At 38.3% G+C, this 25,798-nt stretch overlaps 1 protein-coding gene and 1 pseudogene across 15 annotated transcripts in view; one reads left to right on the top strand and one right to left on the bottom strand.

Moving 5' to 3' along the window:
• MAGI1 (membrane associated guanylate kinase, WW and PDZ domain containing 1) overlaps positions 1-25,798 on the top strand; it is a 544,874-nt gene that overhangs the window by 231,790 nt on the left and 287,286 nt on the right. The gene's annotated exons all lie outside the window — the stretch shown is intronic.
• On the bottom strand, positions 18,414-18,532 carry LOC120593822 (uncharacterized; annotated as a pseudogene).

Raw genomic sequence — 25,798 nt, forward strand, 5'->3', positions numbered from 1 at the left:
TCTTATAGCAGAGATGTCTGCTGTGGTGGGCCAAATCCAATCTACTGTTATGATTTCTCTTCTCCAATACAGTGTTTTGAGGTAATTTAAACATCTAAAATATGAAGATTTTACATTTTTTTGACTTTTTAAGAACGAAAAAAAAAATCAAATGATATTGCAACACTGGGCCCACATAATCTAGCAGAACTAAGTAGATCCTCACCTCTTTAATGGGTGTGAGCTCTCCAGTTTGCCACAGTCCTCACCATTCCCTAATGTTTTATACTTAGTTTATTTCTCTCATTTGAGTTTCTAATCAATGAATTTAAGAACTACTGAGTCATAGTGTTTTAGAACTTAGAGCACTTTTTAGGGAGTAGATAGTTTAGTACCTTCAGATAGTGAGTGTGTAATCCCCATGAAGTGGACCATATCTGCAGGGATAGGGTAATGGGTTAATTACGCTTAATTGTGATGTATATAATATGTGACAAGATTTTTGCATGATTTCCTTATGATAGTCGAAGAGTAAAAACTTGTCTCAAGAGTTCTGAATGTTAAATAAAAGAAGTCCTCATTTTAAATCAGTTTCATATTTTTCTTTCCTAAGCCATCAGAAATAAGTGAACAATAAGTGCAATGATGTGCAAGTTGTTTTTCTTCCTTTCCTGCTGTAATATTGAAATCCTCTAGAGGGCAATAGAGAGCAGTTAGAGCAGTCTCCCGCAGGGATGCTGGTTTGGAATAATTGAGAAATCTTCCTGTCTTCCTCTCATGGCAAATCCTGACAGTACAGGAGATTTCTTGGAAGATGTAGGAAGAAGAATGAAACTTGTGTTCTCTGCTAGCTATTGTTTATTAATGTCTCTAGGAAGCAATCAAATACAGAGAGTGTGTGTGTATGTGTGTGTGTGTGTGTGTGTGTGTGTGTGTGTGTACACAAAGAATTTGCAAGTCTTTGCGTCTTTTAAATCAGAGTAGCAAAATACAGCCCGCATGTGTGTTTGGCCTGAGAGCCAAACGACTGGACTGTAAAACTAGCGTAGACACTAACAAGAGAGGCAGGAGCTTTTCCTCTCTAGATTCTGTTGTCTCTCTTAGATTTGTGGCCTGTTCTTGAGCCAAGTCTGAATTACTTTTATTGCTAAACAAGTTAGCAAGAGCTAATTCGCTTAACTGATTTACATGGTTATTTTCTATGAGGAAGCAATGTAATTTAAAGGGGTAAAGTTTTCACAAGACTTAGAATTATTTAATTGTGACATTTTATATCATCTTAATATTACATCTGAACCACAGTTAATCACAGCCAGTAATATTTCATTTGTCATTTTCTAAAAAATATGAAGGTTCATTCTGCCCTGTGCTTGTAAACTTAACCAAAATGGAGATTACACATTATGTTCCAATTTGGTCCACAGTCAGCATTCAATGTTCATCTTAGTATCAGTCTTTGATTTCTGGGAATAAATATGTACAGTTTGTTTACTACCTGAGTTATAAGAAGTATCATTTATTATTAAAGCACTAAAAATTGCTAATTTATGCATGATAGTATAAATTTATTTATACGCTTCTAGAATTCAGTTTTAGCCAGACTGCAGCCAAATGTTAAGTTTGGCAGTGTGATGGTGTTTTAGCTGTGACATGGAAATTACTTGTATGTGTGTCTGACTTGGCAAACAATGACCCTCATATTTTGTTTGGAGCTGTATCACTGTGGGGCAGATTTCCTTTGCGAGAGTATTTGTAAATTTTACTTTTTCTTTGTATACCACTCATTGCATCATTGGGGTATGTATTGTACATTTAAAATGGACATTTAAATCATCTTTTAGAAAAACTGGATGATATACCCTCTTGTGTTTTGGTTACCTTTTGAGTTATCCAGTCAGTGAGTTTGGTGTTAGAAGATATTTCTGGAGGTAATTTGATTCATCCTGCTTCTTTGCAGTGAATATGGTAAAACTTGCTATGGAGATGACTGCCTCTCTTATTAAAAATAATAAATAAAAAATCCGAGAAGGAGCATTGTCAATAACTCATTCTGTTCTATAGCTCTGACATTTCAGCTTCCCACAGTATTTAGGCTTCGGAGGAAACAAGGTATGAGGTAACTTTTCTCCTTTAATGGCCATTTGTTTATGCACAGATACTTCCATCCTGTGAACACTTGTGGAGTACACCACTGTCTTTGCCTCCCACTTGTTCCTACTAATAGATCCCTGATTCTGTGTTTAGTCAGCACGATTACTTGGTCTTAGGCAAAGCAAGCCTGTCCCATTTGTACTTGATGAATCATGATTGGTCTTAGCCAGTTTGGTCAGCCCTTCCTGCTCCAACAGCAATTGGTCTAGAGTTGTACATGTGACCCACTTCTGGCCAGTGATGCATAAGAGGACTTGGGAGAAGTTTCTTTCCTGAATAAGAATGACAGACACCCTGAAGACAAATTCTTTTGTCTGTCTTATTTCTTGTTTTGAATAAAGATACGTTACTTTGAAATACAGCAGCCATCTTATAACAATGAAGTGACAGTCTTGAAGAAAAAAAGGAACATGCTGAGGATGGTGGAATAGGTAGAGAGAGCTGTGTCTTCACAGCATTTTCGAATAGCCGAATCAACCCCAGGGGCCACCTCCCTCTAGAATTCAATGAGGAAAATAAACCACTAATTACTTAAACCACTGTGATTCAGGGATTCTCTTATTTGCAGCCAAAAGCATTCCTAACTGATACATTGCCTAAAAGGCAAATTATGTAATGGAGATGTTCACAAGATGAAAAGACAGCAGTGTATTTTGTCTAAGTCTGCTATTTTGTAAATATTATTTTCTTTTGGCCTGGTATTAAAGACAAATGTTGAGAAATGTAATTAGACAATTGGTAATATGGCCAAGTTTTAATTTTTAATTGAACGTGAGGCCCTGAAATATTTGGCAATGGAAAGAAAATAATCCAGCATTTCTTACTTAATTAAGCCATCCTGTACTACTGTATAACTGAAGATCAGAGCTAGTATGATTGCATTACATGGTGATATTTAGTGTTGCTGTCTTTTGTTGCTAACCGCTTATTTTAAAATCTAGTCCAGTCTGCTGCTTCAAATGCAGCACTGTATTTACAGAAAACTGATTCAGAGGTTCTCTCTGGAGACTATGGTTATGGCTGGATTCCCAGAGCAGCTGAAAAGGTCAGGAGGTAGAGTTCACTTTTGTTAGTGATGGGACCCTCAGTGGTGAGTTCCAGAGAGGTCAAGCACAGGTTTGCTCAAGGGACAGTTGCTGTAACGTTCAAGTAAAGCACAATTAAAAGAGGCTCCTCTGCCTTAGATTTAGCATCATTTCTAAACCTAAATGGCTGAAGCTTAATCCACTTGTAAGTTCAGAAAAAAACAAACTTACAGGTGACTGGATAAAATATGTCTGTTTTTTATTATCTCTTCTGCATAGTACTGTACCCCAAATGTTAAATTATACTGATTTCATGTGATTTGAGGCAACCTCAGACTTTCATACTAGTTAATTATAAGGCTAGCTAGAATTACTGAAAACTTTCAAGTAGGAAATATTTTTAAATGAATACATTCATTTGCTAAGATATAGATATAAGAACTTCAAAGTAGGCTAACAATATAATAGATCTTTTGGTAGCTTGCTATAATGAATAGATAAGCACTTTGTAATGAGTGTATTGGTTCTATATAAATAGATTTCTATGTAGTTTGTTCTCTTCAGATTAAATCTGCCCCCCACCATTGTCTGTTAATTGCAGATTAGGATTACTGAGACCCAAATTTTCACAAACTCTGATTAATAGGGTCAGAATTAATCGGGTTTTACTGTGTCTCGTTTCTTTTTAATCTCAAGAAATTTTAAACATATCGAGTTATAATATTTTGAGGAACATCATATAGGTATTAAGAATTAAGGTAAAGTCTTACTATTTTAAAAAAATACACTTGAATTCTACTAGAGGAATAGTGCTTACATAGTTAAAATTTTAAGTTTCATCCTCAAGTTCTTTTTTTTTCTTTAAGATTCAAAAGAAGGTGTTCAGAATAATAGTATCCTAGATGATATACTATTAAAGCAAGTGTGTTTTTCTTTGCATCAATTCTTTGGGATGACTGTATCTCTTCTGACAGTACTGTTTGAAGGGTAAAGTGCAACTGGGTGACAGAACATCTGTTCTTTCCTTAGCTGGGTGAATATCAAGTTTGATTCATTCCTCCAGGATTTGGAATTCTAGGCCTAAGGTTTGAGGAGGTAACCTACTATGTTTAGGTGTGAATTACTCTGCTTCATTTCTCTAATCTTTCTCCTGCTGTTTTTTACGCAGCAGCACCCCTCTTTTTAACAAAAGAAATCATGTCATGGCGTTTTCCTACTAAAGCCTGCTGATTAACTTTTCTTAGATCAGGAGTCCCCAACCCCGGACCACAGACTGGTTAGGACCTTTAGGAACCAGGCTGTGTAGCAGGTGAGTGGCAGGTGAGTGAGCGAGTCTTAACCTGTATTTGCAGCCACTCCCCAGCGCTGGCATCACTGCCTCAGCTCCACCTCAGATCATCAGGAGTTAGATTCTCATAGGAGCACCGTTCCCTGGTACCACAGAAGTCAGGGACTAATACTTTAAATGATAAACATCCAAATTCTTTACTATGGGCTCTGTGGGCCTGCTGATCTGTTCCCTCCCTGTGTCTCCAGACTCATCTTTTGCCACTTTCTTCCTCTCAGACAGTACTCCAGCTGCACTTGTTCTGTTCCTTAGTTCCCCTGAGCTCATTTCTATCTCAAATTCATTTGCATCTGTCTGCCTGGTAAGGAAATCTCTTTTCCCAGATGTTTGCTTTCTTAGCTTGTTCTCATAGTCTTAAACTCAGCCCCTATGTCAGTCACCTCCTTAGAGTGGTCACACTCAGTCTTAATCATATTACCCAGGTTGATATATCACACTTAAAAGCATAACATGATTTTACTACTGAATTTATTTTATATATCAACATTCCTATTGTCTCTCTCACTTTGTGAAAATGGAAGTTCCATCTTTCTTACCTTGTTTATTCATCTCGTCTGTCTTCTCTAACTAGAATGCCCCGTGACTAGAGCACAAGGTAGGTACTCATAAATACTACTTGAATGAAATGAAAGGAAAGAAAATAAACAAACAATGTAAAACTATACCTGGAATATTTTAGAAATAAAATGGCAGAATTAATTTAGGCCATCCAAATATATTATTACTTACTTCTCCCAGATCACATCCTGTCCTTTTTATCATAAAACATCTTACCTCATTCGGAACTCCATCTGGAATAACTCCCCCTTTCTTTTCCTATTCATTTTTTAAAAAATAATTTAGATGTAACTTAAGCGCTTATTGAAGCTCCTTCATCGGGTAGCATAAGTTAAATGCTTAAAGCAGATGTTCCTAAACTGTTCTATGCATTCTTAATCACGATGTAGCGCCATTAAAATGAATGTGCTGTCAAATAAGTTGGTAAAATACAGCATATGCCATTAGCATATTAAAGAATTTTTCAAAGTCCTGCAGTGAGGAAATCTCTATTACTTTGTTTCACTATTTACTGTATTTATTTGTCCATAGAATCTCCTCCATCCCCATGTTTCTTCCAAACTCTTGTTAACATTGTCTGGAACTATAATTTCTCCATCTGCCTCTCACCTTTTGCCTGTCATGATTGAAATAGACAGTGGTGATATTTGCATGGCCCTTTGGAGAGAATTTAGAGCCCCATCAAGATGTCCATAGGATGAGATCATCCTGAGGCCCTCAGCTGCTCAAGTCCCCACCCAGGACCCTGAAGGTTGAGGGCATCAGTCTTTCTAAGAACCCTGGTTGAGAAGCTGTGCTTTATAGCACACTTATGGATGGTGATCTTTTATGGCAATTGTTTATAGCCTTCTTTCATATCAGTGTGTATAGAAGGCCATAATTCTCTATCTTCGAGATATCATCTATGAACTGAGAATGGCATTTTTCAGAGACTTCTGGGCTTTATGAATGCTGTAGAAACTTGGTGCCTGTACAAGAAAACATGGTAGTTTATGCCTGCCCTGTGGTAGGTTTAGCAAAGATTTTGTGGAGTTCTTAAACGCACTTCCCAGTTGGAGGAAAATGTGTGTTGCAGTAGATATCCAATTCCAGAGATTCAGTGTCTTTACTAGATTGAATGATTAGCATCCTCAACAGTGAATATTCTTTTTCCTAGATTTACATTTTGGCATAATGTAGCTCAAAAGCAAGGTTTTCATTGTGAAGTATTAGGCTAAGATGTTTTTTATGTAGAAAGCATTGAATTATTTTATTCTCCAGGTGGCATAGTTTAAGTAAGATGGAAGTGTAAATCTAATCAACTATGAGACTATGTCTATTTTATACCGTATAGCTTCTTTAAAAAAGACTGATTCATATGCAGCAGTAATTCATTTAATTTCAACGAGTCTTTACATAATTTTATATTTTTCTACTATCTTTGCCAAGAACATGTTCATATAAATCACTTTTCCCCTGCTAAACTGGCTTCAGAAAATATTTGAAAAGCAACTAGATCCTTCAAATAATAGCCTTTCTCTTTTTCCATATTATTAATTAAATAACGTGGAATCAAATTCTTTGAGAAAATAATGAGTTTCTATATTTTTCCTATTAGGCACAAACTTTTTTAATATTGGAGCAATCACCTTGGAGAGTCTTGGAATCCTAACCTTCAGATCATTTGTCTGTGATCAATAGCTAAGGCTGTGTTGTTTCCATTTTTAAGTTGGCTAGAATGAAAAGTGCTGCTACTCATGCTAGAATTTGGGCGGAGAGTGAAGGATTCACCAGTTCTTGCCTTTCTACTCCCTCAGGTCAGTATCACTGAAGTCCCTTGTATTCTTTCTTTTACATGCTATGCCAGGGGATCAAATAGCCCGCATGTTTGCTTTCCAGCTTTTGTTTCTGAATATCTGATGGAGATGTAAATGTAATCATTGTGATATGATCTTAAAAGATTTGGTAGAGTTTTGAAATCTGCTTCCCAACTGTAGGAAAATTTATACCAGCTTTTGCTGAGTTGAGACAATGGAAGGCATATAAGATATGTAATACCATGTGGGTGGTGCTGTAATAAGAACTTCGGATGTTTTATTCATCTTTTTATCTGTAGTGTATGCTCAATTATAATAGCTGTAGGTCCTATTACTTTCTCTGTTTTTCAGATGGAAACACTGGGGCACGCAGAAGTTAAATGACCCCTTAAAAGTCACATAGTGATAGAGCCAGGATTCAAACCCAAGCATTATAGTTCCAGAGTCCATGCACTTAACCAGTGTACTATCCTGTCTCAGTTGAATGACTTAATGATAATTGGAAGGGATACAGTGTCAAACTATGTTGCATAGGAATCTTATTTGGAGTTTTCTGAGCAGGTTGAAAAACTGAGTTCTTTTGACCCAAATCCTGGGCCTTGATATTTAAAAATAAAGTCTGGAGATTTGAACCGAGGTTTTTATTAATGCTGTGTTCATTCATTCATTTATTCAGCAGATATTTATTGAGCACCTAGTACGTGCCAGGTATTATCGTAGATAATGGAGAATCATCAAAGAACAAAGACAAGGAAAAAACCCTTCTCTCAGGTAGCATATCCTCTCATGGACAGTACTGAGCCAGCCATGCAGTGAATTCCCTATCCAAAGACTTTGTAATTATGACCATACTTAGGTGATTCAGAACAATCAGAGTCCTATGCCTAAAGGACTTGCCACTGGACTGTTGAAGAATAACTTGAGCAAGTCATTCTGGCAAGAACCTCAGAGATGAGACAGAAGCACTCAGACGTCTCCAGTGTGGTGGTGATTTTTTGTTGCTATAGTAACCACTTTTCTTAGCATCCTTCTCTACTGCTACATCATAATTTTGACAGGACAATGTGAGTTTATGTACAAATACATGTGCTTTTATAAAGCCTGGTTGGAGTGTAAGGAAGCTCTAATATGTGTGTGTGTGTGTGTGTGTGTGTATATATATATATATATATATATATATATATATATATATTTAAGGTACGTGGTGTTCAGGCTAATTAAACCTATCTGTATAGGCTTATAATTGTCAGTGCTTTGCTTGGAGTATCAAATTGCTTTTTTTGAAATGATGGTGTGTCTGCAAGTGATGGGATTTTTTAACTATATATGTTCACAGGTACACCTAGCAAATTCTCACTTTTTCTGATCTGGAAACGCGCTAATTTTCACACGAAGTTCTCTGATACACTGCCTCTCACTGAAGATGAAATACTTGAGGCTCTAGCGAGGCTCTCCTATGTGATTAGGATTTCATTACTCTCACATTAGCCTAAGTTTTCCACCAAAACTGTGATTATGATGTGCATCTTACATGTTCGAATTACTAATTTTGTCATCTTTTTTTGTTGTTTTTCATTTTCTAACATTAATGAGAAATTACTGCTTAAAGAGGAGGTGTGTATTGAAGAGGCCCAAATCCCAGTTTAGTATGATGGCTAAAGTGACTGGGTATGTTAAAAATGTAGTACCTATAGAATCCAGTCCCCTTTGTGAGTAACACTGCAAGCAGGGGAAAAGGCTTGCTAGAATAATTTTGAAACATATAGAGGGGTCCTAAAAACTTTGCAAACTGCTGTTCCAGGAGTTTCCACAGCCGAGGGTGCCAGAGAGTGCCCCTAGTCTCGATTCTGGCATCTGCAGATTCTCAGCTTTCTTTTGGAGCCACCTTGGGGTGGAGAAATATCAGATGCTGGATGTTCTGCACAAAAGATCCAGTATTAAAGTTTTTGGTAATGTAGCTCTTTGTTGCACACACACCTATGCACGCACACACTCACACATTTTCTCCTCATGGTGTATTCACAATGCCACAAGAGTTTTTACTACTCGCCATACTCTATTCTATACCATCCCTTCTCTCAGTCCATCTGGGTTTTGTTGAGTGCTGGTTAGTAGTCCAAACTCTAAGATAGTTTTCTTCTCGGGCCTCCCCTACATCCTTTTTTGATTTGTGACCACAGTGGAGACAACCTCAGTCCATCAGGGGTGTTCTTATAATGTTCTTGCTCAGGAGTCGTTGAGCTCCAAATTCGCATTTACAACCTTTATTCAAAACAATGAATACCTACTTCCTATATCCAGAAAAGTCAAAGATTCCATTCAAGCTCCCTCCCCCTCCCAAGTATCCAGTTCTAGAAATAGAAGTGACAGGAAACTCATGTGGTGATGCTCTTGATTCTTTCCAGAATTGAGGCCATATAGAGGGCTGAATTGTGTTTGCTCATATGAAGCTTCTGCTAACATTTATTAAGAATTTCTTGAGGTTTCTCATGTCATGCTAACGTTTTGGAATTTAGCTGAAATCTAGACTTTATTATCAAAGAGTTTAACATCCAGGTAGTAAGAAGATGTGCCTAAAGTAATTTGTTATATTTGCTCAGCAAAACTGTTTCCAAGAGCTTTCACATTCAATAAGACATTTAATCCTTAACAACCAGAAACAACAACAAACAGACCATGTAAGGTGGACACTGCTGAGTAAAACCTTGGTTGGAATACTTGAACCACAATTTACTAAATTTGGTTTCCTAATCTGCAAAATGGGGATACTCTACCTACCTCTCAGTTTGTTGCACAGATTGGTTGACTCAGTTCTTAACCTCTGAAAAGCACTCTCAATGTGTAGAGGCACGGGAGAGCACTATGGAGGGAGCAAGTAACCATGAGTAGGAAGACTGGAGGAAGGGAGTGGGGGCCAGTCGGTAAAGGCCTCAGCATGGAGGGTAGGAGTTTTAAGGGTGGAGTGAGGTGGTTGAAGGGCATTCCAGGAAGAGGAAACAGCATGGCAGAGTCGAGAACCACTATGGTAAGTAGGAAATTATAGGCTGCTTAGTAGGCTCCCAGCATGTTTTTCTTGTTTCCCCCACAAGCTTCTTTAGTAATTACCAAGTCTTCGTAAGCCTGCTTCCTTAAAGAAAGCATAAGAAAATCACTGAGCAAGTGTGCAGTGATTTAGTTCCATGAGTTGTGCCCTTTGCTATATTGTTTAGAATAACATAAATAAGAGGGCTAATAATTTTGAGTATATTAATGTTTTCTTCTGTGTTTCTATGTATGAAACCACCTTCCTCATCACTCAGAGATGTCCATTTGCCACAAGAGATTAGGATTCTTAGAGCAGGAAGGCAAGAAAAAATGAGTGTTCAACTTCATCTACCAAAATAAGAATTTCTGAATCCCTTAAGTCTCCCTGACCGTGTCAAGAACTAAGATTCATGGTCTTGAGCATCACTTTCAGAACAACTAGAGTGACCACACCTACCAGCTTGTCTCAGGCACCTCCAGTTCACGCACGTTGTCCTGGCCTAAATATCAGTAGCATCTTTTACTTGCAAATGTGTTCTGATTTGGTGGATAAATTATATGTAAGGGAAATCCCTGCCACCGAGGAGGTAGAGTGAGATGGAGCTCAACCCTTCAGTCCCAGTTAATAGTGGGAAAGGAGAAGGAAGATGGAAGGGGAGGGCAGTCAATATGTATATGTATGTTACCCTATGTCCAAAGTCAAAATTCCACTGATTGTGTTTTTGGGGTACTGGTGGACGACATCTTAGCTAAAAGCAATAATATATTTGGCTTCATTCTCCTTGGAACCCTAGAAAGGCTACAGTACAGGGTCACCCCATGCCAAGACAGATTGGCAGCGACATATTAAGAGCAGCAGCGTAGTGGGCTTAGGCGGAGAGAAGGCCTGAGAGATCCTATCAGTCCTGAGCTTCCTGCAATCTCACCTGATGAGAAAGGGAAGTTTTGATATGTTCCTTGGGGGGATGTGCATGTCCTGAGTAGAAAACCGAAGACTTGCTTATGGGGGAAAATTAGTGAGCATGAGATAACATCCTAGAGGGTAGAGCTTAAATAGGCTAAATCAGGGCTTGGTTGGAAGACATGGCCAAGGCCCAGAGAGTTCATCAGAATTCAAAAGTGTTAGGTAGGTTGGAGTTGAGAAAGGAGGACACAGGACTCCGTCTGAGCTTGGAGAGCAGAGCCAAGTCACTGGGGGTCCACTTCAGTGTTCAACACACTGGGTAACCTGGGTAGACAAGGAGCTTCACAGCATAAAGCAGAGTACCCAGTGACCAGCGCATGTCCCCACTCCCCAGGCCACAAGATTGTGTAAGCCTGCCTGCCGTGCAACTGGAAGTCATCTTGGGGATTAGCAGAGATAGGAGGAAAATGGAAGGGCGGAGTTTGCACTCTCATGAAAAAGATGGATTCTTTCATTTAAAACATATTTATTGAGCAGTTACCCTATACCAAGTATTGGTCTACATACTGGGGATACATCAGTAAATAAAACTGGCAAAAATACCTGCCTTCGAGGAACTTACATTTCAATGGCTTTATCCAAGGACCTCATTTAGATTGTAAGAAATTGAAATAAATTAATACTACTCAGCTATGGCGGCGGAACGGGGGGGAATGAGAACTTCTTAAGGAAGGCTAAATAAACTATAGAAAGTGAAGAAGTTGCATTAAGTTTTACTATCCGAATAATAACAAATAAAAGTTTAACCCCAAATGAGCAAAAAACTAAATATGTAAAGATAAGGGATTGAATAGGTAAATTATGGTATATCTTTAATAAAATACTATGTATTAACAATGATGTCATGGATTAATATTAATTGGTGTAGAACAGTATTCACAGTGTGTAATGTAAGTTATGAAAAGCTAGTTATAAGATCACCTAATATTCTATTGCTTATTAAAATATTTAATGCATATTACATACAGTATAGTATCTATTTTAAAAAATGAAATTATATAAAGTCATATATGTATATATTATATATTTCATATAATAAATAATAAAATCCACACATACATTTATGCACAGTTGGAACAAATCTATAGCAATGTGTTTATAGAGGTTATCTTTACATGGATGCACTATTTGTGGATCTCTTTGTATCTTTCTGTGTCTTCTGATGCTTCTCTTATGAATATATAATGCTTCGGTTTAAAGTTATTTTTCAAGGGATTTTTAAAAAACATTTCTAGTGTCCAACAGTTTAGGGCATTTACATTGTACCCTTTCTTTGTAGGACTGTGTGCTGCTGGGTAGAAATTCTAGAAGGAAACGTATAGGGTGGGGTGAGGAGCAGAGAAAGGGCAAGGGGAAGTAGTCAACAATGTCTCTTAGTAGTTTTTGGAAGGAAGGAAGTAAAAAATGAAGGAAGGAGAAACAAAGGAAGGAAAAATACCGTGGCTCAGTTTGAACTAACAGATGGAAGTCTGTGAAGGATGTCTGGTGATACCCAACCTGGGAAATTTTAATACTGAAATGACCAATATATTTCTGGGAGATTCATATGAAAAAAAGAGGAATTTATTCGTTTCAATTTTTATATTGTCCACCTTAATGCTCTATCAATTTCTGGGTTCACCTACCATGTTTATATGTGAATCTCATAATAATTTGACCTCAGATGGGCCTAGAAATCTGCATTATCTTTGATCACAGGCTACTTTGACTATTTATACCAGTCATAAAACGTGAAGAAATTCTACGTGAAGGCACATTACTAGCACTTAACTACAGTAAACTGCCTATGCTCTGCAGAGAGATGAAGTGCAATAGAATGATTTAAAAGGATAAATCAAATACTCAACATTGCAACTGATTAAAGATTGGTTCATCTCCCTTTCATTGTAGAAATGTGTATTGTGAATTGTATCAAGTTCTCATAGTAATCTTTTTTTTTTTTCCATCATTTCAGGAAGCGGTCTTTTAGATCCAGCCATAATGCTTCTGGCAATACTGTAGAGCTTGCTTCTATTGTTAGAGTGCCTGGTCACAGCATTCTTAAAGAAAAAGTCTGTATTGACCAAAGTCATGTCACATTTACCTCAGACAACACAGTCTACCAGTTGTATGTCACTGTGACCTCTTGAAAAACACCTTGTTGAGGATTTAGATTCACAGACCAATTAATTCAGAGTCCCAGGTAGAGATGTAGAGGTGCAAAGACATGGAAGGTGTTGCTGTTGCTATAGTGTTCATAAAACCCTCCAAAATCATTTTGTCCACTTGGCTAGATAGAATCTAATGCTGGAGCAGACACTTAAAAAAAAAAATCTTTGTTACATTGTTTCTTTTTGATGACCGGCTTCCCCTATTTTGCATTCTGGTGTATGTGGAACAGGAGCTGACTCAGCTCTTTTGGCCCTGGAGAGGGCATGTGGCCCATCTTGGCCAACAGGATAGGGCTCCATCCTCATAGCCACTACGGTTAGTTAGTTCAAGAGTCAGGGAGTGATCCAAGCTGGGCCAGTCAGAATCAATACAAGGACTTTTGCCAGACTTATCAAGGAAGGGACATCTGAGATTCAAAGTTGTAGGCTCGAAGCTGTTTGCAGCCACATTGTTACTATGTAGGGAGATATGGTGAATATAGCCAAGCAAAGCCAAGACGTGCAGGGAAAATGTGTCAGTATTACATTGTTTTAAGACAGTGCACAATTGACATTTGGGGCTGGATAATTCTTTGTTGTAGGGGGCTGTCTTATGCAATGTAGGATGTTTAGCAGCATCCCTTGCCTCTACCCACCACATGTCAATGGCACCATCTCCATAGCACCAGATGTGATAACCAGACGTATTTCCAGGCATTACTCAATGTCCTTTGAGGGACAAAATTGTCTCCAGTTGAGAACTGCTGATTGAAACTCTTGCATCTAATGGGTTTGAAGACAGCTCTTTGATTTTTTAGTTATTTGTACTGTATTAGTTTTTTTTATTGCTTCTGTCATCATATCTGTGACTAAAGCCAGAAAAGTTCTCCTTTTTTAAGGGTTCGTGTTAATTAGATTGGCCCATCCATATAATCCAGAATTGTCTCCCTATCTCGAGGTCTTTCACTTGATCACAGGTGCAAAGTCCCTTTCACCATGTAAGGTGACAAATTTACAGGTTCGAGGAGTAGGTCATGGACATCTATGGGGGGCCGTTATTCTACTTGCCCCATGCACTGATAAATTTGTTTTGCCCAAACTAGTTTGACTTGACTTTCAGTTGCTGCAGCCAACAGTTAACAATAAACTGTTCGAAACCTTGTATTCAAAATTTTTTTCTAAGTCATGCTGTGGTTTATAGAATCATATTTTTTCTTACCCTCAACCCCTTACATGACCCTGTGTATACAGTGGGCCCTCCATGCGGACTCCCCGAATGTGTGTTTATTCTTTCCATTTGTCTTGGGTCTCGGGAGAAGAGTTATTAGAAACTCTACCACATGAATTGTTAGGCAGAGAGCTCTGGGAGAGAGGAAGCAGAGAAAGGATGTAAACGTTCCCTGCAAAGATAAGCAATTAAGTGATTTTAAAGAGCTGGGGATTTCAGAGTCAGGTAGCAAGGAACGAATTGCAGTTCCCCACTGTTCCTACCACTCTGTGAAATAAGATAGTCTGTCTTTGTGTTGGCCTAATTGCTGCTCTCTGGTTCTTTTTTTTTTGGTGCATTGCACACTGAAGTAATTGACAAATCAGTCCTGGGTAGAGAAAATTTATTATTTTTATTTTCCTCCTCAGAGCAGTTTCTCAAGATGGAAATTTTTTATGTGTTTCAGTCTTGTGTGTTCTGTAGTCTCTGGGTTTTCTAACAGGGAGATGGCACAAATTCCCTTTGAGATTACAGTTTATTAGATTAGGCATCCCTACTATGCCTTCTGTGTCTTTAACATCCCAGATTCTCAGGCAGGTCCTGTATCTGATATAATTCTTCAATCCTGGGTAGACAGTGTCTGCTACATCAGCCCCAAAAGATGAGGACTAGAGGATGCCTTTAATTTAAAACAATCCAAGGGAGCCAGCATGGTTTATCTCCATAGATGCTCTCTTGGAATTCGATGTTTAGTTTTCAAAGGCATTAGACAACAGAGAGACCTGAATCTCATATACCTTTCATTGAAATATGGAGCTTTTTGAAAGCTGTGCTCTCACGAAGTGCTTTTAGCACGTCTGACTGCCTAAAGGACATCTCAGCTGATATGGGAGCTACCCTGGTTTGAGTTTACTAAATTTACAAATCCAAACTAGAATGGTTTCCACAAACTAAACTCTTTCTGCTTTTTCACTTAAGCAGCACAAAATCTTGGTTATAAAACGGAGTGTTTTCCTGTAATGAGTGCATATAAATATTTCATCGATGCAATTATTCTAGACGTGATGTAATTCCATAGCACGGTTAGTGCCTGGGAGAAGTGATAAATCTGCTTCCTTTTTCCAGGTGATTTCTTTTTTAAACAAACAAAATGTGTGTCTGAAATGGTGGTTCATGTGTGCGCGTATCTCTTTGTACCTGCCATTTCTTTCCCTGGAATATGCACGTGACTACTAGGAGTAAGTGGTAATGAGAAAGGAAAGCAGTGTTGCTTTTTGCAGCCAAGATGAAATAGACAAATACTGGTCCAATTGGAATTTCCAAACTTCCAGCAGTACACTTAATTAAAATTCATTTCAAATTCTGAGCTTTTGCCATAATATAACAAGAGTTAGCAAATTCAACTTACATGTTTGGTCTTAAAAAAAAAAAAAATTGGGCTGCAGAAAAGGAAGAAAATGCTACAAGGGGTCCAAGAAAGTCTTTTTTATCCTGCAAAATTTATAATTGCTACCTGTACATTTTTCACTTCTATTTGGGTTACATAAGATTGTTGTATACCATTTTTGTCATCTGATAAAAATGATATGCCCTTGATAAAGTACGTTTTCCAGAGCATTGCTGATTAAAACTTACTTGTCTGAGATAATTTTTCTTTCTGGATAAGTTTCCATTTTGAGAATAAATCTGTGCACTGTACAATATTTGCAAATTTGCCACCTTCTTTGTTTTTATGATTCTTTGGCATTCTCTCTCTTTTTTCCCTCCCTCCTCCCCCTCCCTCCTCTTTTGTCATTTTATGTCTTTGTCGCCATTCTGTGTAATGATGAACAGAAATTTGGGATGATTTAGATTGGTGTTGTATGGTTGCATTCTGTGTGTGTGTGTGTGTGTGTGTGTGTGTGTGTGTGTGTGTGTTTCATGATGATGATACCTAAGAACTGTCATTAAAAGAGACTACTCTGTCAGAGACTGAAGACTTATCTGTAGAAAACTAAGTTAGGGATCACTGGTGATTCTTGAAGGACATTGTCAGGATCTGGAATTTTACTCTATTGACAAGCTAATAAGTTTGCCTATTATGGTTTTATGCATGCTGGCAGAAAACATGAGACTCTTGTGTCAGAGATAAAGGACTTAATCGCTCCCCGTACAGTGAGGAAAATGAGCATCATTTTGTGTCAACTCCAAAGATTCCCAAATCCCAAAGTGGTGATGCAAAGGAGCCCAGGTAGATATTCTGCACATTGGGTTTGCTCTGAAGCTGAGGATCTTGAGTTTGAGAAATCTACTTCTTTTATGGCACACCTGCTCTTTACCCTTCAGGGAGTCTTGACCTTATCTGTTAAGATTGCTTAGTGCTGACACAATTCTAGGCAATGGCCCAGGCAAAGAGCAGTCAGGGTGTAACATTCTTTCCAGGGGCACTCGGGGTGCAGAGCCTGTGGTGGATTGCCACTCCCAAAAGTCTCCAAGGTTCTTTCATATGTCATATCAATAGTACCACCTGCCATTTACTGAACATCTCTGCATGCCAAGCATGGAGCACACGCTCTACATGGGTTAATTTTCAACAAAACAGTATAGTAGTATGTCTGTTTATAGATAGACAAACTAAGACTTAAAAAGTTTAAACAACATTGCCTGTTCTGACCTAAAGTGGGACTCTTTCTATTATTTTCTGTTTAATAACCCCTTGTATGTCTCTTTCATAGCTCCTATAATGATATGTCATATATTTAAATTTTTTCCTCTGTCTTCACCACTAAAAGGAAAGCTCTTTAAAGGCAAGGACTTTATTTTGTTCATTTTTGTTTTCCCTACAACTCGATTAGTGCCTAGTGGTGTATGGAGGCATGGGGTAAATATTTCAGGACTGTCTGTTTTGTACACAAGGGTTTTCTCAGTGTTTAGCAAAGTGCCTGTGACCTAGTAGGTGTATGAAAACATTTTGTTCAATGACTGTATAAATGAATGAATGGATTTGCTGAGATACTGAGTAATATAGTCAGGACTTGAACTGCGGTCTGTCTCTGAAGCCTCGTACTTAACTATTATTAGTCTCTGCCCTTCTCAATTAGTAGTAGAATCAGCCAAATGCTCAAAAATTCTTGGAGCTTAGGGTTCTGTATGGATTGTTTTAGTATTTCCCATAAGGTAGGCAGTTAATGTTATTTTGGAAGTCAGAAATAAAAGAGCTTCATTAATTTTACTTTAAAAAAAAATTCTCTTGCAGCTTGAAAGGGAGAAAACAATGGGAGAAAGCAATGGGTGCCTCTTAGAATCAAAAATAACAATTTTTACTTAGATACAAGCCTCTCTTTCTAGAGCTCCCTGTGGGTGACAGCATAGAGGGTTTGACCAAGAATGTTGAGATTCTTCCCAGGCTAGTTTCCATGGTGATGGTTGCAGCTTTGATAGGGCTGGTGTGGCAGAGTGAGGAAGCATTAGACAGGGTGATGTTGCATCACTAAGTAACCAAAATCTCTCATGACCACAAACAGCAGAGTCTGCAGCCAGTGATGGTGGATAGAAACTGGCTCATGAATCGAAGGAATGGCTCTTAAAAAGCTGTTTTTATCTATTAAGCTATCTTAATCCGTTTTTGAGAGATTTGCCTGTAGTAGGGGTCAAGAGTTAACAGTAAGATTACTTCTCTTGTTGGTGAGTCTACCAGTGAGAAAATCAAGGCAGAATGATGCTCACCTATTAAGGTTCCCAGAAACATCCCAAAGCACTTACAGACACAATTTGTAGAAATATCCCAGAAAGAATTTCATTGAGCAGATAATTTAGAGTGCTGTTCAGGTAATATATTGCTACATAACAAACCATCCCAAAACAAAGTGGCTTAAAACAGTAATTTTATTATTATCTCTCATGGTTTGGTGGGTATTCTTTCTTGTAGTCTCTCATGTGGTTGCATTTCAGATGGTAGCTACCCTTGGGTTTGTTCTGAGGGATTTTTAATTCATGTGTCAACCAGAACACATGCTCATGGCCTCTCCACATGGCCTGGTTTCCCCACAGGATGGTGGATGGGTTTCAAGAGTGAGTATTAAGGAGAAAGGAACTAGAAGCCTCTTAAGCCCTCAGCCTGGAAACTGGCATAGCATCACTTCTGCCATGTTCTGGTGGCTATGTTGTTCCAGAACCCACCGACATAGATCCTGCCTTCTAATGGAAGGAATGCCAAAGAATTTTTAAGTTGTGTTTTTATTTATTTTTTTATTAGCCTACAGCACCCGGTCTTCCTAGGAGTCTCCCATCCAAGTACTAACCAGGCCCGACCCTGCTTTAGCTTCCGAGATCAGATGAGATCGGGCGTGTTCAGGGTGGCATGGCCGTAGACTAAGTTGTGTTTTTAAACCAGCAAAGTGCCAAATATATGCTGGACACTTTGGAGAAATGTGCCTCCTTTCTGTCTTCATGGAGTTTTATAGCCTGAGAGATAGACTTCAATCTAAAATCATACAAATAAAAGGTAAATTGCAGTATGGTAAGGGCCATGATTGGGCTCTTACTCTGAGAGTCTACAATATGGGGATGGTCTTAGCTTGCTCACACTGCCATAACAAAATATTACAGACTGGAGGGCTTAAACAACAGAAATGTATTTTTGCACAGTTCTGGAGGCTTGCATTCCAAGATCACACTATCATCAGATTTGGTTTCTTCTGAGCCCTCTCTTTTTGGCTTGCAGATGGCTGCCTTCTCACTGGGTCCTCACATGGTCTGTATTCTATGCATGCATGGCTGTGTCCTAATCTCTTCAAGACCTTATCTCCAAATACTCATATTCTGAGGTTCTGGGAATTGAGACCTCAATATACAAATTTGGGAGGGACACAGTTAAGCTCATAATAGGGATTTGGCTATTTAAAGTTTTTCTCAGGTCTTTTTGTCTGTGGATATATCTTGCTGTGGATATAAACTCAAGTTACCAAGTTTTAAATCATTTGGGACAGTCTGTGTTTAGGGTTGTTTTTTAATTTAATTTTGTTTTATGGTTAAATAAAATGTTTACATGGTTTCAAAGTAAAATCTACAAAGTAGAGTATATATTCAAAGAATTCTAGCTCCTAAACTTTAACCTCATTTCCTCTGGAAGTCATTATCTGATTGATCTCATCTTTACACTCAGAGAGTTTGTTATGTCCGATGACCATGGCATTGTGGAGTTTATAGTATTCGTTTCTCACTAATAATTGTTTCTCCTTTGCTAGCGTGCAAGCTCAATGAAGTCAGGAACTTTTATTCTCTCATTCATAGCATTATCCCTGAAACCTATTACTGTACCAAGAACTTAGTTGGCATTCGTTGAATGAATGTGTGGTTCTGAGTTTCAGGATATAGGCTGGAACCAATAAATTTGAAAGTCATCTGCATAGGGCCTCTTAAACATGGAGAGAGACCTCAGAAGTATTTACAGAGGGAGGAGAATTGACTCACTTTTAAAGATAGAGACTTGGCAAAAGACACAGCTTCTGAAATGTTTTCTTAAAAGTTTTGAGGACTCCGTAATCCAGCGTGCTAGGCATTGGACTGGAAACAGAGAGAAGGTTTTCATTTTCTAGTATGTCACTGAGCGCCTCTGCCTCAGGGATTGGGTTAAGAAACATGTCAGGCTGCACATTAGTTTCCTCACTCCTTTTTACATTTGGAAAAAACTGAGATATAGTAATGTAAATGCAGAGCAAATTTCTATCACACAAAGGGAACAGAGATCTATTATATGTGTAACGTGTATATACACGTACACACACACACATCTTTATTTGAAAATTACTGACTAGTTTTAAATTTAATTTTTATCATATAAAAGCTGGGGTGTGTGGGTCTGTCTGATTTTCTAAGTTCTAATTAAATTAGAACAATTTGTTAACTCTTATGAAACCTCTGATTTCCTTCTCTGAGGCCACAGAGCCTGTAGAGCATTGAGAGATAGGGTAAGAAAGGTGGAAATTATTCTTCCCTGTTTGGCTGGATTTGCCCTCCCTTCTTCTCTTCACATCCTTCAGATACCTTGGCATTTGGCGAGAAAGAAGAAAAAATAAGGGAAGTGCTCATTGAGAAGAATGGCAAGGTCTCTTCGGAAGATGCCTGAAGAAACGAAATGCTGTTTCCTGTCTAGTCTTTCTCTTTCCTTCTTCTCTTTCTGTTTTCTCTTCTTCTTTTGCCTTCTTCTCTACTCTCATCCTTTATTCTCCTCTCCTCCCTTCTTTTTTTCTGTTTATTTCCTCCTTTTTTCCTCACTACCAATAACCTACTTGCCAACCTTGCTGTTTACTTAAGCTCTAATTAGAAGAAACAATTGATTGAACATTTCTTTCCACATTCATTTTTAAGGAGATAAAGCTTTTCTGGATTAATGACAGCATGGTATCTCTCAGCCATGTCTTTTTAGCCCATCTGTGGTACTGCGCTTTCCTCCCTCAGCAAACAACTGTAGCTGCTGCTCTGAGCACATCATCTCTCTTTCTACAGGGACAAAAGGGCTCTGCTCAGACTCCTCACTTTTAATTGCAAGTGGCCGGAGGATACTTTCGTCAACGAAAGCTGGCCTTCCTTTCTTCCTGGTCCTCTTATTGTCTCTTAATTGGCTTTGTTCATTTTGTAATCATTCCCATATTTAATTAGGATTGACTTTTTTTTTTAAAGGGAAGAAAGCTAGATTGAGTCTCATCTGTAATGGTTGAAGCAAAGTTGAACCTCAGTTTGGAGGAAGTTTAGTTGTGGGAGAGACATCGATTGTATCAGGTTGGTTCTAAAGATTATTTTTCAACTTACAGAAAGTAGGTTACATTTATGGGGTTGATGATTTTTATAAATAGGACATATACAGAACTATGTCCTATTCTCTACTCTTTGATAATGAAATGCCTTTTTTTTTTATATGTATACATTGATGATCTATCAAATAATGCTTAACTCTTTGTGCCTATTTGGCTTTATATTCTTCACACAGTCACAGCCTCAGGTTGGATTGGCATGACCATAAACTTGGGTTTTTACAGGACTTCTAATTGTCAATATTTTATTGACTTGCTTTCGTCTGATTCAGCTATTGATGTAGTTTAAAAGCTTTCCTTAAAAAACAAAACAAAAAAAAACAAAAAAACTTCCCGAGAAAGAAACTTGAGAGGGAAGTTTGAAATCCATGGCTGGTGAAATACCTTTCATCTTTGTGGCTTAATAACTCTCTTCTTTAGGGATGCTTTTGCCATCTTGATTGCATATTTTGATTATTTACAAGGTTCTTCTATGTGGCATAGCACTGAAGCATATGAGTAATGAAACATTTAATTTGGAAGTGTGAAATGGCAGATTTAGTTTGAAAGTTACACCTTAGGAGCCCTGCCAATCAGCACTGATGAAAAGTTTCCTATATATAAGGTTTAGTTAGACTTTGAATATGGAAGTTCCTACACCATCCACAGGAACTACAGCAAATACATTCATGTTTGATCAATGAGCTGTCATCTCCCCAAATCCTTTGCCAAGTCTTCAGCTTATCCTGCTGCCATGCTGAAACAGTGGTTCACCTGAAATAATGAATGAAATCTACAGATGGTTTTGGTATGGAAATTTTTGTTTATGCCTTGCAAAAATGGAATTATAGGACTGGACTTAAGGCACATTGAGTATCCTGAATAAAGGCCTTCAGTGTTTTCCTGTTGAAATTACAATAAAATGCAGAAACTTATTATCATGGCCAAAAAGGCCCTGTGGTATCCGGCCCCGTCTGGCTTTTTCAGTTCCATCTCATTCTACTCTTCCTGTCCCCCACCATCCTCCCCGCCCACCTGCTCCCATCACCTTCGTGATAGTATAGTCAGCAGAAGGCCAATGGTGCTGGTTAAACTGCTTCATCTTAGGATCTTTGCATTTCCATTTCCCTCCTCTCGAATCTCTGCCTTCTCCCGCTGATGACTGGATCTTCCTCAGCTTTCACTCCACTCAAGGCTGTGCTAGGTTCTCGCCTAACACCCAGGGCTTTCCTCCACCCTTATCACTTAGCAGATTGTATTGTAACACTGTTTTCCAGCTCACTGAAACTGGGACCTTGGCTCATTTTTGACAGTTTCCTCATTTGTAGCACTCTGCTTCAGTGGATGGAAGTGAATGATGCTCTGTGAGTCAGTGAATGGAGCCTGGGTAAACTGAGGGAAGACAGAGGTTTTAGAGGTTCCTTATTTTTACTGGAATAGCCACTAAATATTCCAATGAGGCTTTTAAACATTTTGCTCATTCATGTCAACAGTTGCCATAGTTTGCTATTTCAGAGCTTTTTTTTTCTTTAACAGAAAATTTTGTTCTTTCAGACAGAAGGATCAATTTGATATAAAGTTAGGATTATTTTGTTTTAAATCCCACCTGCAAAGCAAGGTGAAATTAAAACTTGCCTGTGTACTTTCTACTAATGGGTTTTCCAACAAAATATAACAAAAGTGCTAATATTTTCAATGCATCTGTTAGAAAAATAATCAATTGGAAAACTTGGTTTGGACCTAATGAACTGTTTGTCAAGTAGAAAGCACTGCAAAACACATCCTTACAAACAGAATTAGAGTTTGTGCTTTTATGGGAGAGCTTCTTAACTCATGAGCTTGGGATTGGTTTTCTGCTACAACGATAATTCAATCAGAAACATACAGCAATAAGTAAATAATCTCTCTGCTATGAATTTCTTTTGTAAATTAATAAGAATATCAGTGCTAACCGCCCATTAGATTCCGTAATGAGAGGACTTATTTGCCCCAAACCTATACATTAGCCTTGTCTGAACAAGAAAAATAGTCATTCGATTTTGAAATTTATTTTCTGCACTCAAGTAATCTTTGGAATGGGAGGAGTTAAGGTCAAATTATCTAGGAAGGCGTGAAGATGTCCAATATGTATTATGATTTAGCTTTGAAGAATTAGTCCAAGCCATAAACTGGAGGTTGTACAATTGAATATGAGAGTATAGGCTGTTCCCCAACGTGAATGATGAAGCATCATCATCGCAGGTTGTTTAGACAGACTTAGAATGCTGCACAATTGCTTTTTAAAAAATTGAGCTAAAATTCATATAACAAAATTAACCATTTTAAAATGTACACACACAATTGCTTTTTATGGGATTAGGTGTGCAGTTGGTATTAGTCTTTTCTCTTTTAATTGGTATCTTTCTTTAATTAGAATTTTAATAAATTCTCAGAGTACCAAAGCTGGCCTTGGTATGCCACTGATTGCTAACTGCTTTGTGAAATTTCATACAGCAGAAAAAATACCCAGTTAAGTTAACACACTCTAATAATAATAAATTACTTGAAATATCACTTTATTATCCAAATGTGAGTGTAGAAATTACTTTCTCTTACTTCAGATAGACCTCGATAAGAACATAGAGTTTGACTTAACACCATGAGAATGAGAGTTTTTAAAAAATCTTCTGAAATTCTCTGCATCAGTGCCCTATCCAATATTTGTGTGAAAGTAATATGAGATGAATTGTGACTGATCCTTAACCTCAGCAAAGGCTCCAAAAATTTAGCCAGGCAGAGCCATTTTTAATTGATCGGGGATTTGAGAGAGCCACTGAGGAATTTGTACAGTTATAGAAAGCCATGTTTTGAGTTTAGAAGGAAAACAATGGGAATTATTTGGAAGAGTAGGTAAATATGAGAAATAGCTCACAGTGTACACCTACTGCAGACTGAAATGGGATGAGCTCTATCTACTGCATGACTAAAACGAGGAGAACTATTTAGCTCACCATGTGGGTGCATCTTTACAAAGTATTAACACTGTAATGCTACTTGTGCCATTAAAAAAATGAATCTAAAAAAATGAATCATTATGTGGTCATGCATTCAGATGCACAGAAATTCTCAGGAACTGATTAAAATAATGGTTGAAAAAAGAAAAGAAATCTACAATAGCATTCCTAAATTTACGAACCACATAAGCCCCATTGACTCATATGTCAAATGTACAAGTTCTTGGTGCCAAGTCAGATGAGAAAAAAAATCAAAACGAAAATCATCTGTCTGGACAAAGATAATTGAAAACAGAGAAGATTAAGGGCAAGAGAAACCCGGCAAGTGGTAATGTCCCAAATTCCCGAGGAAGCATGGGGAAATGAGGCAATATAGGACAGCCAGTCTGATGTGAGCCTCCCACTGGGCAGGATGGATGGTCGTCTCTGGGCAAGTCGGCTGAGTTGATACCTAGAGCTGGTGCTTGTTTGCTAACAACTGTGTCTAAGAAAATTGGAAAGAGTTGGAGCTTGGAAACAAACTGCAAATGAACTGTGTCCCCGAAGGACAACAGAGTTCCTTTCAGGGATTGAGACTAACTCAGCCTATTCGTATTGGTGAACTAAAACATAAATGAGGCAGAACACATAGCCAGCTGGACTTGTAGAATGTTGCTCGAGAAATGGTATTTTCTTATGAGAATTATTAAAAGTGAACAGTGGATTGGCGACTCCCTTTCTTTTTCCACCACTCCTTACTTACCCCCTGCACTGGGAGGTCTTCGTTAACTGAGACTTTTAAAAAACAAAGTTAGCAATAAAAGGCTGTTCAGATCGTACCAGCTTCCCCAAAAGCCCCTGAATTCTAGGCAAGTGAATTTCTTGGAACAAGAAATTCTAAGCCCATCGATGATAAAAAATCTCCAGCTGACACTGAAGTTAACAATTCCCGGATTAATGGGAGGTTGGATAGCATTTTATTGACAGTTTTCACTATCATTACCAATCGAGAACTTATTTCCCTGAGGTTCATTTACCCAAGCAAATCAGTACATTTGCACCCTCCCTCCCAGGTCGCCTACAGGCATCCCCATCAACGAGGTGGAAAGATTATGTATGTATTCTTTGGTATCATCTAAACCTGAAATTAACCTGCCACTTTCTATCAGTATTACCCTGGGCAAGTTTTACACAATTTTGAGTTTGAGACGCCTGCAAGATATGCAAGTAGTAGTGTCCAAGCGGCAGCTGCATATGTGAGAGTTGCTCAGAAGAAAGGTCCAGCCTGGAAGACTCATCAACGTAGAGATAATTGAAGCTTTGGGCTTGGATAGAATTGCTTAAGGGCAGTGCATATAATGAAATGAGAAAGAGAACTGGGAGAGTATTTAAATTTTCTTGGACAAGTTTTTATTGGGTCTTTATTCTAATCAATGAGAAAAGTTGTCCAGGGCAGTCTTGCTTGCATTAGAATAGATAATCGACTCACCAGTCATGGGCCCTCACTTATATACCACACTCCTGGGTTCAGTGAATGCCCTCATGGTGTTCATTACTCTAGTTAAATTTACTCAGCATTAAAACAGCTGTCAGATTTGCTCATCTTCTGGTTCAGTAGTATAGCAGCAAAGACTGAAAGCCAGCTACCCTCTGCCCCAACAGTAGGGAAGAGTACATCATGCCTTGAAGCCTGAATGTAGCATGGAGCTCCTGCACTTGGAGGGTGGGCTGCCTCTCCTAGGCCCCTCCTCTCAATGTTTCTGCTCCAGATTCTGCTTGAAAGTATTCAGTGAAGGCAAGTATATTCCTTCTTTCTTAGCAGGGAGGCAGCCCTGCGTCTCAGATCTAGGGAAGAAAATTTATATTGAGCTCAAG

Source organism: Pteropus medius, unplaced genomic scaffold (assembly GCF_902729225.1).
Source record: "Pteropus medius unplaced genomic scaffold, Ma_sr-lr_union100, whole genome shotgun sequence".
NCBI lineage: Eukaryota > Metazoa > Chordata > Mammalia > Chiroptera > Pteropodidae > Pteropus > Pteropus medius.